The sequence below is a fragment of the Triticum urartu genome, chromosome 2A (assembly GCF_056163025.1).
Source record: "Triticum urartu cultivar PI428250 chromosome 2A, HENAU_Tu73, whole genome shotgun sequence".
Lineage (NCBI taxonomy): Eukaryota > Viridiplantae > Streptophyta > Magnoliopsida > Poales > Poaceae > Triticum > Triticum urartu.
Window position 1 is genome coordinate 400,134,194 of NC_141874.1, and position 16,600 is coordinate 400,150,793.

At 52.8% G+C, this 16,600-nt stretch overlaps 1 pseudogene; it reads right to left on the reverse strand.

Annotated features, from left to right (window-relative positions):
* Positions 1 to 294: 294 nt before the first annotated feature.
* On the reverse strand, positions 295 to 933 carry LOC147985256 (uncharacterized; annotated as a pseudogene).
* Positions 934 to 16,600: the final 15,667 nt, after the last annotated feature.

A 16,600-nucleotide genomic window follows, 5' to 3' on the forward strand; every position in this document is an offset into this window, starting at 1 on the left:
GAAAGCTCGAGTACTTGTCTTCCCAAAACAACCAAGTCCTTCTCCAGCCATAGACTGGAGAGCAGCTGTCCGGCTGGGAAGGCGGTGGCCAAGGGAAGGCGGCAAAGGAAAAAGCCAAAAAGATGAAAGCAAACATGAACGGAAGCCAAACACATGCATGATTATATTTACACAAAAGACCTTCAAAAGGCCAGCATTGAACATAGTTTAAACACACCCCCAGTGGGTGGAACTGTGCAAATTTAATAAAAGTTGTTCAAAAGAGTAACGAGCAGGAAAAGCAAGGACGACAAATCAGGCCAAGGGAGCGACGGGCGAGTTGGGCAGGTCGGTGGAGACGGCAGTGCCGGCTGGAGGAGTGGCCGGCTGGCGAGTCTCGGCGTGATCATCACCTCTTGCAGGTGGCGTGCTTGCACACGCCTCGTTGCTGGAGGCACGATCAGGCTGAGGCGGGCTGGTCGCTTCGCTGTCTGGCACATCATCTTCACCATCCTCTCCCTCTTCCCCTTCGCCCTCATCGCTGGAAGCAATCTCCTCCGCCGAGTCCTCACCTTCTGCCGGGTTCAGCCCAAACCACTCCTCCGGCTGAGCGACGCCGGCATCATCCACCTTAGGGCCAAAGGCGCTGGTGTCGGTGTACTCGGCGATCGCCGAGGCGCGCTAGACGATAGCCGGCCGCACCGCCTCCAGCTCCTCGTCGGCCTCCTGCCGCCATGTGCTCAGCTGGTCCAAGTTCAGCCCAGGATACCAAGCTCAGACGAACTCCAGCGCCCGCCCAGCGCCGGACCGGGCCGCTGACGCCTTCCAAGCCTCGAAGCGGCCGACTGCGACCTCCAGCCAGTCGGCAGTCCGACTTGGGGTGCGGGGAACCACCTCGCCGGGCTAGAGGGCGGCCAGCACTTGCGCCCCGGCGCGCTGAAGACGGCGGAGCATGCGGTGGGCCGGCTGCAGGCGGGCTTGAAGCGCCAGAAGCTGCTCCTCAAGTGACCGGCCGGCACCTGATGCGATCTCGGCCCCTGCCGTCGCGCGTCGCGGTAGGCCTCGATGGCTTGGGAGGCGGCAGCAGAGTTGTCGGGAAAGTAATCTGCACAAAGAAGAAAGCAGCAGCACAAAATCAAAAGATGAACCAGATGGCAGGAGGCAGGCAAAGAAACAAAGAAGAAGGCGGTCTACCGTCGATTAAGTCTTCCACCCGGCTGTAGCCTTGACTCAGCGCCTGCCTTGCCTCGGCCCAGTTCGCCGCCTCTGTCTCATATTCGGCTTTGAGGGCGGCCTCGCTCTCCTGCGCTGCCTTCAGGGCCGCCTTGTGGCTCTCCTCCTGGTCGGCCAGTTTCTTGGCTAGGCGATCGCGCTCCTGAGCCAGGGTGGCGCACTCGGCCTCCTTGGCGCGAAGGGCGGTCTGGGCTCCGCTTAGATGGCTCCTTAAGTCTGCATTGGCCCCTGCAGATATGAAGAAAGAAGTCGTCAGGAAAAGATCCGACCCGACTGCTCAGCAGTCGGCCCGAATCTCGGGGACTACACCTAGTGGGTGCGCTGACGCGCCCCCACTTGAGACAAAAGATGAAGCACTTACTCCGGCTCTCGGTCAGATCGGTGGCTTTCTGATTCAACTCCTGGGCCTGAGAGTTGAAGGCAGCTGCGCGGAGGTTATGATACTCCTGCAGATAAGATAAGAGATGCGAGTAAGAACAAGACGACAATCAAAGTCTACCAAGAAGTTCCAAGCCGCCTGCTCAGAAGCCGACTCGGAACTCGGGGACTACACCCAGTGGGTGCACTGACGCACCCCCACGGAAGAAATCAGGAGCAATCAATGAAAAGCGGGAGGACTCACTCGGATCACCGTGCGCGTCATGAGAAATTCTTGAGTATACTGCTTCAGCGCGGTAGCTTGGGCCTGAAGCCGGTTCCGGACGTCCTGCGCCGCCACGTTCAGCACGGCCGTCCCGCCGCCCGGCGTCCACCCGGATGAGCTATCGCTGGACGCTTCTAGGTCCTGGGCCGACGAGTTGGCGCCAATAGTTTTTTGCGGATCCGGCGCCGAAGTCGCCTTCCCCGCGCGCCGACGAGACGGCGACGAGACCACAAGATCCGCCCCCACAGTCGGCTCGCCTCCAGCCGGCTCCACGAGCGGCGCATCGGTCCGGCCTTCTTGGCCCGTTCCAATCGGCAGCGACGCCGCCGCCTCCCTCTCCATCACCGGCTGGCCACGGCCGGCCTCCTCCGTCGGGGGCACTGGGATGTCAGGAGCCGCGGCACGGAGGGGGATGACAAGCTGCGGAGGCTAGTTTTGCAGGGCCTCCGCCTCCTTCTCCGCGGCCGCGACCTCCGCCTGGGCCTTGGCAGCCGCGCCGACTCGCGCCTCCGCCGACTTCTCCTCCGCCTCCCGAGACGCCCTCCGCTCCTCCGCCTCCCGCTCCTCCCGCGCCTCCCGCGCATTTCGCTCCGTCGCCTCTAGGAGATCGGCGCGGGGATCTACACGGCGGGAGCTTGAGGACCCTCCCGCGGGTCCGACTATGGAGGCGGCAGGGGCCCGTTCGAGAGAAAGTGGGGCCATGTTTGATAAGTCAAGAAGAAGGCTTAGAAGAATATCAACCAAAGAAGAAAAAGAAAGGCGTAAGAAAAACGACACTTACGCTGAAACCGCCTGCGGCTGCTTCACCACCTTGCGGAAGCGGGCCGCCTTCGCGGCCGCTTCTTCCTGCTTGGTCGCCGCCACGGTACTCTTGGGCTTCTTTGGACGACTACCGAAGTGGGTCGACGCGGCCCGGCGTTTCTGCGCGCCACCATGAGCAGCCGGCGCGGCAGATGGGCCCGCGCCTTGATGATCGGGCGCCGGTCGGCGGTGCAGAATGACTTCGGCCTCGACATCATCCGGCCAGTCCTCGAGGGCGGCCCCGAGCACAGAGCCGCCTGCCTCGCCGCCCTCCCCTGCGACGTCATCTTCCATGGCGGCCGCCCCCAGGTCCGGGTCGTCAACGTCGTCCATCGTGCAGTCGGGGAGGAACTGGCGTTCCACCCCCGCAGCTCCGGTTGCCGGCGGAAGCATGGGATTCTGCCAAAAACAAGCCGGCTGGTCAGGAGTCGGCCATCATGAACCCGTCAAGAAGGAAAGAAGAAAAGAAAACAAACTTACCACAGGCGGAGGATTGGCGCGAGAGTACGGCTCCTTGCCGTACTGCCACTCCTCGGTGAGCTTGCAACTGGAAATGTAGTTCACCATGTAAGACACCTCGGCGTGAGGCATCTCCTTGGTGCTTAGCCGGCACGGGTCGAAGCGGCCGCTCATCTGGCAGATCATATGAGGTCGGACCTGGAGCGGGAGCACCTGGCGCTCCACGAAGGCGGCCACCAGGTCGGCCCCGGTCAGACCCTCTGATTGGATCATCACCCAGAGCCGTGCAACGGAGGCGGCCCCACCCCGAGACAGCGACCTGGCCTGGTAGGACCACGAGGGCTGCCTCCCAGCCGGCGGGCCGGCTACGTAAGCCGGCAGGTTGACGAAGTCGCCTTGCGGAGCGATGTTCTTCACGTAGAAGTAAGATTTCTGCCATAGCTTCACCGACTGGATCAACGGGATTGCCGGAAACGGATTATTGTCGCTCGTCCTCTGCATGGCGATGAAGGCACCGCAAGGGGCAGGCACGCCCGTGACGACAGTGCCAAGCTTGCACTGGAAGAATTCCCCCCAGAGTTCGAGGGTGGGGAGGACGCCAAGAAAGCCTTGCACAGGGCGACGAAGGCCGACAGCAGCATCACCATGTTTGGCGTGAGGTGATGCGGATGGAGATGATAAAATTCGAGGAATGAGTGGGAGAACCCGCTCGCCGGCAGGCCGAAGCCGCACAAGCAGTGCGAGCGGAAGATCACCCGCTCGTCCTCCTCCGGTGCCGGCAAGATCTCCCTCTCCGGCGCGAGACGGACCCGCACGTAGTTCGCGCCTGGCAGCCGCCGCGTCCGGCAGAGGAAGTCCACGTGGTCATCATGGACGTTGGAGCCATCCCAGGAGCTTGACAGCGCCATGGGGACGGCACGACAACAAAGGTGTGGCGGCGGAGAGGCGCGCGACCCTGTCACGACAAAGCGACGGCGAGCCAAGAAGATTGGCGGAAGAGCCGGGCGGCGGCAAGAAGCTGTGGCGACGGAGAGAAAGAAGAAGAAGGAAGGGGCGGGCAAGGGCGAGCGTGCGAGCGTTTGCCGCTCCCCCTCCTCCCCCCTACTTATAGCCTCGTGCGGCGAAGCCGAGGAGGCGAGGCGTGGGGGGACGTGGGATTAACTGCGCCCACTCCCCCACGCCCCACGATTATTGCGCCTTCATGGCATGCGGTAACCGCCGCTGGGAGGCGCGCGGTCCATCCGGGCCACAGAAGATCCGTGTGTGGACCGGGGCCCGGTAGTGGCGGGCCCCAGACTGCGGCGGCGTCCCGTCGCGCGCGTGGGCTGGCAGGCCCTTCCGGCCATAGGGTGCCATGTGGCGCGCGGGCGATGAACGATCAGCTAGCAGCCTGACTAGTGCGCCGCCTGGTTCCCGCCTTCGAGCTTCGAAACCCTCCAGAAGACGGCGCACCTGATCAAAGTCGGCTCCTAGTTTCCGGCTCCTCAAGATAGGAAGCTGATTGAGTTTCTCGTCTCTTTTCTGCCTCGGAGCACAACCAGCTTCGGGGACTACTGTTGGAGTAAATGACCACGGGTAGCCTAGCCGGCTCCCCCTGGCTCTTTAGAAAAATCATAGGCCGATCGAGCCTTCAAACATCCAAGACGTGGGGACGCCTTCCCCCAGCTGGCTACCTCTCAGGCCGGCTGCACGAAGGCGGCCCAGCCCTAAAATCCTCGAGAAGAAAACCACGAGAGGGCCGGCTCCAAGAAGCCACCCCCCAGCAGGCGGGCGGAATCGTGCCCTCAGAGTTTGCACCCACATAATGGCGATGAGACGGGGCGTGGCTACAGTGAAGCCTGCCGCCCCCGAATCCCGGAGCGCGCATGGCCACAGTGCGTCGTACGGGGCGGCCATCACCCGTCCGGCGCGACACTGTTGCCATGTTGACCATGACGTCACCCACAGCGAGCTGTCAGTACGACCCGTGGGTGGCGGGCCCCCTCAGTCAGGGAGACGCCTAAAGGCGGCCATGTAACACCCCGGATATGATTTACCGATTATGTAATCCAACTCTTGCCGTTTCCGGCGTTAAGTTATTTTATTTTCTCGGGTTTGGGTTTTGTCTCCGTGTGTTGTTGTCGATTGCCATGCATCTCATATCATGTCATCATGTGCATTGCATTTGCATATGTGTTCGTCTCATGCATTCGAGCATTTTCCCCGTTGTCCGTTTTGCATTCCGGCACTCCGTTCTCCTCCGGTGAGCATTTCTACCTTTCTTTAGTGTGTGGGGATTAAACAATTACAGATTGGACCGGGACTTGCCAAGCGGCCTTGGTTTACTACCGGTAGACCGCCTGTCAAGTTTCGTGCCATTTGGACTTCGTTTGATGCTCCAATGGTTAACCGAGGGACCGAAAAGGCCTCGTGTGTGTTGCAGCCCAACACCCCTCCATTTTGGCCCAAAACCCACCAAAACCCTCTCCATCATCTAGAGCGTTCGACCACGATCGCGTGGCCGGAAACCGCACCTCATTTGGACACTCCTAGCTCCCTCTACCTCTATATATAGACCCCCTCCTCCAAAATTCCGGATCCCCTTCGTCCAAACCCTAAAAATCGGATCCCCTCGCCGCCGGACGTGTCCGAATCGGGCCGGACACGTCCGCCCGCCGCCGCCGACCAACCAGCCACCGCCACGTGGCCCGGGCGAGCCCCACATCACCGCCGCCGCCCGAGGCCCGCCAGGCCCGCTCGGGCCCCCCCGGCCCGAGCCGCCGCCTCCCACGGGCCAGATCCGGCGCCGCCCGCGCCCTTCTCCTTCCCCAACGCCGGCTAGTCCCGCCGCCGCCTCGCCCGGCCACCGGCTGCCGCGCTGGCGAGCCTCCCCGCTCCGGCGCGCCGCCCCGCCCGCGCTCCTCGCCGCCGCACGCCCGGGGAGCTCCAGCCATCTCCGTCTCCGCCCCGCGCCGACCTTCTCCTCCGGCGGCCGACTTCATCTCCGGCGAGCTTCAAGTCCCGGCGAACCTCGTTATCCGTGCGGCCAGATCTGGATCCGGATCTCGGATCGGTTGACTTTTTGTCCCCGAAACCCTAATATTTTGCCCTTGTTCATCGCATCGTATCTCCGCATCCGTAGCTCCGTTTTGGGCATATAGCACATCAAAATGTTCATCTCAGAGAGCACATCATTTCATCTCATTGCATCATTTTCATTTGAGTTCATCTTGATGCCCGAAATTCTGTTAGAAGAGTGCTATTTGAGATAATTGTCAGATCTGCTGCTCCAATTAGATATTTGTCATTTTTGCCATGATTATTGTGTGCATGATATGCCCATTAGCTCTACATGTGTTTTGCTATATGTTTTGCCATCTATCCAGAGGTGCAATCCATGTATTTTTTTTGATGTGTGTGGTGACTAGCACAAGGTTGCAAAGTGGAGCATTCGTTAATGCTGATTTCAGGGACTTAGCATTTCCACTAAGTCCTTGACCTATTTATCTCAATATGCCATATGTTCATGTTGTTTCCTAGTGATCCGTGCCTCTTTTCGGGATAATCAGTAAGGATGTTTTGTTAATCTTGTAGTGCTCTATCCATCCATGTCTTTGTTTGCAATTATGGAGCACCCTAGCTTGAGTCAATCGAGCTCTACTTTTGTCATTTCGTGAATCTGGGCAGATTGTCTACTTGTTAGCGATTTTGCCGAGGATGTTGTAGTTGATCCGTGCATGCTATGTTATTGTTCTTGCCATGTCTAGCTTGTATAATGTGTATTCTTGATGGGTGTATGCTTAGATTTTCATGACTTGCTCTGTAGTGAGTGCATCAAGCTCGTAAACATGCCTACTTGACATCTGTTTTGCATGCTCCAGTTTTTCTCTAAGTCTGTGAACTGATTATGTTTTTGCCATGTTCACATGCTTGCAAATGTATTTTCTGATCCCTTTTGGCTCAAGGTCACTAAGGGACTTTTCTTAAGCTCTTTGAGTAGCTCCATGCCATGCTTTACTTTTCCATGTTCAGGTCCTGTAGCATATAGTTTTCATGCTCCAAAGTGTGCTACCTGATCTGAAATTCCAGACAAGTGTTAATTTCACTAAGTCTGAAATCTGTTTGCCAATTGCCTTTTTGCCATACTTGTTTGAACCTGTTAATGGATGAATTGGCCGTAGCTCAGTGTTCATCTTTTGTTAAGCATCATGAATGGATCCCTGCCATGTATTTTGTTGTCAGGTTTGAGTGCTGTATCATGTTCATCTTGTTGCATCTAGATGGCTACTTGCTGTAAATCGTAGAACGTGGCCATATTTGAATTGTTTGCCATATCCAAACCGTAAGTCCGATTCCGGCGATCTTTATATCGTTTTCAAGTGATTTCATCTCACCTTTCCAATGGCACACTTGGATTACCAAGTTGAGGCCAGATTCATTCTTTCCTTGTCAAATCTTGCATATGCATCACATATCTCATCCCGCATAGCATACCATCTTTGCATCATATTGTTTGAGCTTTGCACGTGGTTGATTGTGTCCTTGTTGCTTGTTTATCTTGTTTGGGTAGAGCCGGGAGACGAGTTCGCTAACGAGGAGCCCGTTGAGTTTGCTTTTGAGGATCTAGTCAACTCTGACAACTTTGCAGGCAAGATGATCATACCCTCGAAATCACTACTATCTTTGCTTTGCTAGATACTCGCTCTTTTGCTATGCCTATGCTACGATGCCTACCACTTGCTTATCAAGCCTCCCAAATTTCCATGTCAAACCTCTAACCCACCATGTCCTAGAAAACCGTTGATTGGCTATGTTACCGCTTTTGCTCAGCCCCTCTTATAGCATTGCTAGTTGCAGGTGAAGATTGGAGACCGTTCCTTGTTGAAACATTATTTACTTGTTGGGATATCATTATATTATCTTGTTAACTTAATGCATCTATATACTTGGTAAAGGGTGGAAGGCTCGGCCTCTCGCCTAGTGTTTTGTTCCACTCTTGCCGCCCTAGTTTCCGTCATATCGGTGTTATGTTCCCGGATTTTGCGTTCCTTACGCGGTTGGGTGATAATGGGAACCCCTTGACAGTCCGCCTTGAATAAAACTCCTCCAGCAATGCCCAACCTTGGTTTTACCATTTGCCACCTAGCCTTTTCCCTTGGGTTTCGCGGACTCAAGGGTCATCTTATTTTAAACCCCCGGACCAGTGCTCCTCTGAGCGTTGGTCCAATCTAGAGCACCGTGCGGGGCCGTCCCTTGGCAACTTGGGTTACGTTGGCTCCCGTACGCTTAGCTTATCCGGTGTGCCCTGAGAACGAGATATGTGCAGCTCCTATCGGGATTTGTCGGCACAACGGGTGGTGTTGCTGGACTTGTTTTACCATTTTCGGAGTTGTCTTGTAGAACCGGGATACCGAGTCTGATCGGAATGTCTCGGGAGGAGGTCTATTCCTTCATTGACCGTGAGAGCTTGTCATGGGCTAAGTTGGGACTCCCCTGCAGGGATTTGAACTTTCGAAAGCCGTGCCCGCGGTTATGGGCAGATGGGAATTTGTTAATGTCCAGTTGTAGATAACTTGAACCTTAACTTAATTAAAATGAATCAACTGTGTGAGTTACCGTGTTGGTCTCTTCTCGGCGGAGTCCGGGAAGTGAACATGGTGTTGGAGTAATGCTTGCCGCAGGTTGCCCTCTAGTTACTCGTTCACGCTTTGCCCTCTCTTCCCGCTCTCTTTTGCGAACAGGTTAGCCACCATATATGCTAGTCGCTTGCCACAACTTCACATATTTACCTTGCCTTACCTATAAGCTTGAATAGTCTTGATCGCGAGGGTGCGAGATTGCTGAGTCCCTGTGGCTCACAGATTACTATTACACCAGATGCAGGGCCTGATGATTCCGCTCCAGGTGACGCGCTCGAGCTCAAGTGGGAGTTCGACGAGGACTCTCAACGTTACTACGTTTCCTTTCCTGATGATCAGTAGTGGTGCCCAGTTGGGGCGATCGGGACCGTGTCGCATGTTGGGTTGATCTTTTATTTTGGCACTGTAGTCGGGCCATGAGTGTTTGAATGTTGTAATGCTATTTATGTACTTTGATTGACGTGGCGAGTGTAAGCCAACTATGTTTCTCCCCTTTTATTATCTATATTACATGGGATGTTGCGATGATTGCCTAACTTGCGACATTGCTTTCAATGCGGTTATGCCTCTAAGTCGTGCCTCGACACGTAGGAGCTATGGCCACATCGAGGGCGTTACAAGTTGGTATCAGAGCCTTCCCCGACCTTAGGAGCCCCCACTGCTTGATCGTTTTTAGCAGCCGTTGTTGAGTCTAGAAAAATGTTTTGAGTCATTTAGGGATTATATATCAGAGAGTTTAGGAATTATTTTTACTCCCCAGTCTCCTCATCGCTCTGGTAAGGCATCCTGACGTAGAGTTTTGACTCTTCTCTTCTCAAATTTCACTAATTTTTTTTAGGATCACGCGGGTATCTTGGAATCGTTCCGATGGTTTTGTGACGAGAACATTGTTCTTGGTGCCTCCTGTCTTTAGGGGTTGTGGCAGTGTCCCGGGGAGTTGAGCTCCGAGGTGTTGTCGTCACAATTTTATCGTTGCAGTTCTGGAATACCTGAGTTTAGTACGCCGACATCAAAAATCTCTTTTATGCAGTTCGTTGGTGAGATAACCTCGACGCCACCCAGTACTGGGGCGGGAGTTCGGGAGTATCGCCATAACTTGTATAATGGATGCTTTTTGAAGGTTGAGGTAGATGGTTTCTGAAGTTTTCTCGGTTATGTGTTGAAGGATGGATACAGCTGGATGTAGGATTTGCTAGATTTGGGTGAGATATTATGCTTCCCCTGTATCCCCAACACCTGATTGCATAACCGAAAAGGTTCGGGAGTTTCATAGGTGGGAATTCTTGTAGCTCTAGTCCTTCTTCCACAGATATTTGGTTTGAGATTGGGATTTCTTACCGAGTATTCGTTCTTGATCCGTACCTTGTTGATTTATTCCTCTACCTAAATTCTAAGTGGCTTCTCAATTTATGGATATGTGACCATTTCAAGTGGAATGCATTCGTTCATTTTGTTCGGATGTGAAGACTATATGTTGCAATTTCAACCCGTTTGATTCAGCTTATTTTATCTGTCAATGTGCTAATGGTTGTCACCCTCTTCAGGATGGCTCCCGCTAAGAGCACCAATCAGAATCAGAATCAGGATCCGCCACCACCTCCACCTCCTCCGGAGGCATGGCAAGCTGTGATGGCCTCAACCAATGCAAACACGTAGTTGATCATGCAAATTCTTCAAGAGCGCAATCAAGTGAACCAAGGCAACAATCAGAATCACTTTGCTACACTCAACCAGTTCCTTGTTAACGGGCCAAAGACTTTAGCAATTGTGTTGAGGCAACTGATGCTGACGATTGGCTCGTGGATCTGTGCAAGCATTTCGAGTGCAGTAACGTCAGGCCTGAGGACTTTGTCAAGTTCGCATCCTTCCAACTCAAAGACCAAGCTGCAGAATGGTTCCAGCAATACAAGGATTCCAGAGGAGGCCGTGTGATTACCTGGGATGAATTCCGTCAAGATTTCAAAGCTCATCATATTCCTCAGAGCGTGGTTGAAAGCAAGCATGAGGAATTCCACAACCTGAAGCAAGGCTCTTTGTCTGTCTATGACTACAACAAGTTGTTTCAGAAGCTCGCCCGCTTTGCTAAGCAGGACGTCCCTGATGAGAAGAGCATGATATACCAGTTCAGGGGTGGTCTCAGAGAAGAAATCCAGCTAGCTCTTGTTCTCTTTGAGCCTTTGAGGTACGATGAGTTCTACAACATGGCATTGAAGCAAGAGGCTGCTCAACTGAGGTGTGATGCTTCCAAGAAGCGAGTCAGAGACACTACTCCTTCTTCCTCTACTCAAGTGGCCAAGCAGCAGAAGTATTGGCTCCCTCCTCCTCCGTTTCGTCAGCCGTATCAGAAGAGCAAAGGTGGCAGTGGATCTTCCCACCCACCCAACCCTGGCTTTCAGAACAAGACTTTGTCTCAAGCTCCAAGATCGAGTGCTCCGTATCACCGTCCGCTTTCAGAGGTCACGTGCAACAAGTGCCAACAGAAGGGTCACTATGCCAACAAATGCTTCAATCAGAGGCGCCTTCCTCCTCCTCCTCCCGTGAGATCGGCAAGTACAGCTATGGTCAAGCATAACCCCAAGCACGCCAAGGTCAACTTGCTGAATGCAGCTCAGGTAGAGGACTCGTCAGATGTCATCATGGGTAACTTTCCAGTTAACTCTTTTCCAGCAAAAGTTCTTTTTGACACTGGTGCATCGCATTGTTTCATGTCAATATCATTTGTTTCCAAGCATGACTTCGTTTCGCAAATGTTGGGTAAACCTATGGGAGTTGTTTCTCCGGCTAAGTCTATGAGGGCTACTTCAATAGTCCCGGATGTTTCTATCATGATGGTTGATTTCAAGTTTCTGGCTTCTCCAATGGTCCTTGGTAATTTGGATATTGATCTTATTCTCGGGATGGATTGGCTTTCTAAGCACAAGGCTCAGCTTGATTGTGCATCCAGGAAGATTCAATTGACTCATTCGTCTGAGGATGTAATTGTCTTTGCCGCGAATGACGATACCATCCGTCTGTTTTCTCTCAATGAGAAGGGTGAACTGGATGCTATCTCGCAGATTCCAGTCGTTTGCGAATATCAAGACGTCTTTTCAGAAGAGCTTCCAGGAATGCCTCCGCACCGGCCAGTTGAATTCGTCATCGATCTTGAGCCTGGTACGGAACCAGTGTGCAAGTGTCCTTACAAGCTCGGACCTGAAGAGTTGAAGGAGCTGAAGAAGCAACTCGATATTCTAGAGCGAATGGGTCTCATCCGGCCTAGTTCTTCTCCGTGGGGTTGTGGTGTTCTTTTTGTAAAGAAGAAGGATGGAACGGACCGACTTTGTGTTGACTACCGTCCATTGAACAAGAAGACCATCAAGAACAAATACCCACTTCCCAACATCAACGAGCTGTTCGAACAACTCAAAGGCGCCCAAGTATTCTCCAAGCTTGATCTCCGTATGGGTTATCATCAGATTCGAATCCGTGAACAAGATATTCCCAAGACGGCTTTCAGGACAAGCTATGGTTCATATGAATACACTGTCATGTCTTTTGGCCTCGTCAACGCTCCTCCGACTTTCTCTCGCATGATGAACTTCATCTTCAACGCCTACACCAATGATTTCGTTTTGGTCTATCTCGACGACATTCTGGTCTTTTCGAAGAACAAGGAAGATCATGCCAAGCACTTGCGTTTGGTGCTCGATAAGCTCAGGGAACACCAGTTCTACGCCAAGTTCTCCAAGTGCGAATTTTGGCTCGATGAGGTTCTTTATCTTGGGCATATCATCTCTGCCAAGGGCATTGCGGTGAATCCTGAGAAGGTGTCTGCAACTGTGAATTGGGAACCACCTCAGAACGTGAAGCAACTCCGTAGCTTCCTCGGTCTCGCAAGCTACTGTTGAAGATTCGTTGAAAACTTTTCTAAGATCGCGAAGCCTCTCTCAAATCTTCTCCAGAAGCACGTCAAGTACGTTTAGTCTCCGGAATGTGACATCGCTTTCAACACTTTGAAAGAGAAATTGGTCACTGCTCCAGTTCTGACTCCGCCTGATGAATCCAAACCGTACGAGGTCTTTTGCGATGCCTCTCTCCAAGGTCTCGGTGCAGTGTTGATGCAAGAGAAGAAAGTTGTGGCTTATACCTCTCGACAGTTGAAGCCCAATGAGAAGAACTACTCCACTCATGACCTCGAGTTGGCGGCAGTTGTGCATGCTCTTTTGACTTGGAGACATCTCTTATTGGGAAGAAAAGTGGACATCTTCACTGACCACAAGAGTCTCAAGTACATCTTCACTCAGCCTAATCTCAACCTCAGGCAGACTCGATGGGTCGAAATGATTCAAGAGTATAATCCGAGTATCGAGTATACTCCAGGCAAGGCCAATGTGATTGCTGACGCATTGAGCAGGAAGGCTTATTGCAACAGTCTGATTCTCAAGCCTTATCAACCCGAGCTTTGTGAAGCTTTCCGGAAACTTAATCTGCAAGTTGTTCCTCAAGGTTTCCTCGCCAACCTTCAAGTATCTCCTACCTTGGAAGATCAGATTCGCCAAGCCCAGCTTCTTGATGCTATGGTGAAGAAGGTGAAGATTGGGATTGCCAAGAGTCAACCCAAGTACATGTGCTACCGCCTTGATGACAAGGATACTCTCTTCTTCGAGGATCGTATTGTCGTTCCCAAAGGTGACCTTCGTAAAGTGATCATGAATGAGGCTCACAATTCTCTCCTCTCCATCCACCCTGGGAGCACGAAGATGTATCAGGACCTCAAGCAGGCTTATTGGTGGACTCGAATGAAGCGCGAGGTTGCTCAGTTCGTGAATGAATGTGATGTCTGTAGAAGAGTGAAGGCAGAACACCAAAGCCAGCTGGTCTCCTCCAACCTCTTGCCATTCCATAATGGAAGTTTGACCACATTGAGATGGACTTCGTGACTGGGTTTCCAAAGTCCAAGCGTGGCAATGATGCTATATTCGTTGTCATCAACAAACTCACTAAAGTGGCTCACTTTCTGCCTATCAAAGAGTCAATCACTGCAGCTCAATTGGCGGAACTCTATACCTCTCGGATTGTCTCTCTGCACGGTATTCCACAAGTGATCTCTTCAGACCGTGGCAGCATCTTTACCTCCAAGTTCTGGGATTCTTTTCGGAAGGCCATGGGCACCAACATCCGCTTCAGCACAACTTTCCATCCTCAAACTAGCGGTCAAGTCGAGCGTGTCAATCAGATTCTTGAAGATATGCTCAGGGCTTGTGTGATCTCCTTCGGCATGAAGTGGGAGGACTGTCTTCCATATGCTAAATTCTCCTACAACAACAGTTTTCAAGCAAGTTCGGGCAAGGCCCCATTTGAAATTCTGTATGGCATGAAGTGCCGTACCCCTCTCAACTGGTCTGAAACCGGTGAACGTCAGCTTCTCGGCAATGACTTAATCACAGAGGCAGAGGAAATGTGCAAAGTCATTCGAGATAACCTCAAAGCAGCCCAATCCCACTAGAAGAGCTACTATGATAGTAAGCACCGTGATTTGGCTTTCGAGATCGGAGATCATGTTTACCTCCGCGTCTCTCGAATGAAAGGTACTCATCGCTTCGGTATCAAAGGGAAGCTTGCCCCTAGATACGTGGGACCTTTCAAGATCGTCAGCAAGAGAGGCGATCTCGCCTATCAACTCGAGCTTCCTTCAAACTTTGCAAATGTGCATGACGTGTTCCATGTCTCTCAGCTTCGAAAGTGCTTCAAGACTCCTGACCGCACCATCAACTTCGAGGACATTGAGCTCCAAGAAGATCTCTCTTATCGTGAGCACCCCGTGGCTATTCTTGAAGAGACTGAACGCAAGACTCGCAACAAGTCAATCAAATTCCTCAAAGTCAAGTGGTCACACTATTCCGACCGTGAAGCTACCTGGGAACGCGAGGACCACCTCCGTTCTGAGTACCCGGCGTTCTTTCAGTCCTAGATCTCGGAACGAGATCCTTTCGTAGTGGTGGAGTGTTGTAACACCCCGGATATGATTTACCGATTATGTAATCCAACTCTTGCCGTTTCCGGCGTTAAGTTATTTTATTTTCTCGGGTTCGGGTTTTGTCTCCATGTGTTTTTGTCGATTGACATGCATCTCATATCATGTAATCATGTGCATTGCATTTGCATACGTGTTCATCTCATGCATTCGAGCATTTTCCCCGTTGTCCGTTTTGCATTCCGACGCTCCGTTCTGCTCCGGTGAGCATTTCTACCTTTCTTTCGTGTGTGGGGATTAAACATTTCCGGATTGGACCGAGACTTGCCAAGCGGCCTTAGTTTACTACCGGTAGACCGCCTGTCAAGTTTCGGGCCATTTGGACTTCGTTTGATGCTCCAACGGTTAACCGAGGGACCGAAAAGGCCTCGTGTGTGTTGCAGCCCAACACCCCTCCATTTTGGCCCAAAACCCACCAAAACCCTCTCCATCATCTAGAGCGTTCGATCACGATCGCGTGGCCGAAAACCACACCTCATTTGGACACTCCTAGCTCCCTCTACCTCTATATATAGACCCCCTCCTCCAAAATTCCGGATCCCCTTCGTCCAAACCCTAAAAATCGGATCCCCTCGCCGCCGGACGTGTCCGAATCGGGCCGGACACGTCCGCCCGCCGCCGCCGACCAACCAGCCACCGCCACGTGGCCCGGGCGAGCCCCACATCACCGCCGCCGCCCGAGGCCCGCCAGGCCCGCTCGGGCCCCCCCGGCCCGAGCCGCCGCCTCCCACGGGCCAGATCCGGCGCCGCCCGCGCCCTTCTCCTTCCCCAACGCCGGCTAGTCCCGCCGCCGCCTCGCCCGGCCACCGGCTGCCGCGCTGGCGAGCCTCCCCGCTCCGGCGCGCCGCCCCGCCCGCGCTCCTCGCCGCCGCACGCCCGGGGAGCTCCAGCCATCTCCGTCTCCGCCCCGCGCCGACCTTCTCCTCCGGCGGCCGACTTCATCTCCGGCGAGCTTCAAGTCCCGGCGAACCTCGTTATCCGTGCGGCCAGATCTGGATCCGGATCTCGGATCGGTTGACTTTTTGTCCCCGAAACCCTAATATTTTGCCCTTGTTCATCGCATCGTATCTCCGCATCCGTAGCTCCGTTTTGGGCATATAGCACATCAAAATGTTCATCTCAGAGAGCACATCATTTCATCTCATTGCATCATTTTCATTTGAGTTCATCTTGATGCCCGAAATTCCGTTAGAAGAGTGCTATTTGAGATAATTGTCAGATCTGCTGCTCCAATTAGATATTTGTCATTTTTGCCATGATTATTGTGTGCATGATATGCCCATTAGCTCTACATGTGTTTTGCTATATGTTTTGCCATCTATCCAGAGGTGCAATCCATGTATTTTTTTTGATGTGTGTGGTGACTAGCACAAGGTTGCAAAGTGGAGCATTCGTTAATGCTGATTTCAGGGACTTAGCATTTCCACTAAGTCCTTGACCTGTTTATCTCAATATGCCATATGTTCATGTTGTTTCCTAGTGATCCGTGCCTCTTTTCGGGATAATCAGTAAGGATGTTTTGTTAATCTTGTAGTGCTCTATCCATCCATGTCTTTGTTTGCAATTATGGAGCACCCTAGCTTGAGTCAATCGAGCTCTACTTTTGTCATTTCGTGAATCTGGGCAGATTGTCTACTTGTTAGCGATTTTGCCGAGGATGTTGTAGTTGATCCGTGCATGCTATGTTATTGTTCTTGCCATGTCTAGCTTGTATAATGTGTATTCTTGATGGGTGTATGCTTAGATTGTCATGACTTGCTCTGTAGTGAGTGCATCAAGCTCGTAAACATGCCTACTTGACATCTGTTTTGCATGCTCCAGTTTTTCTCTAAGTCTGTGAACTGATTATGTTTT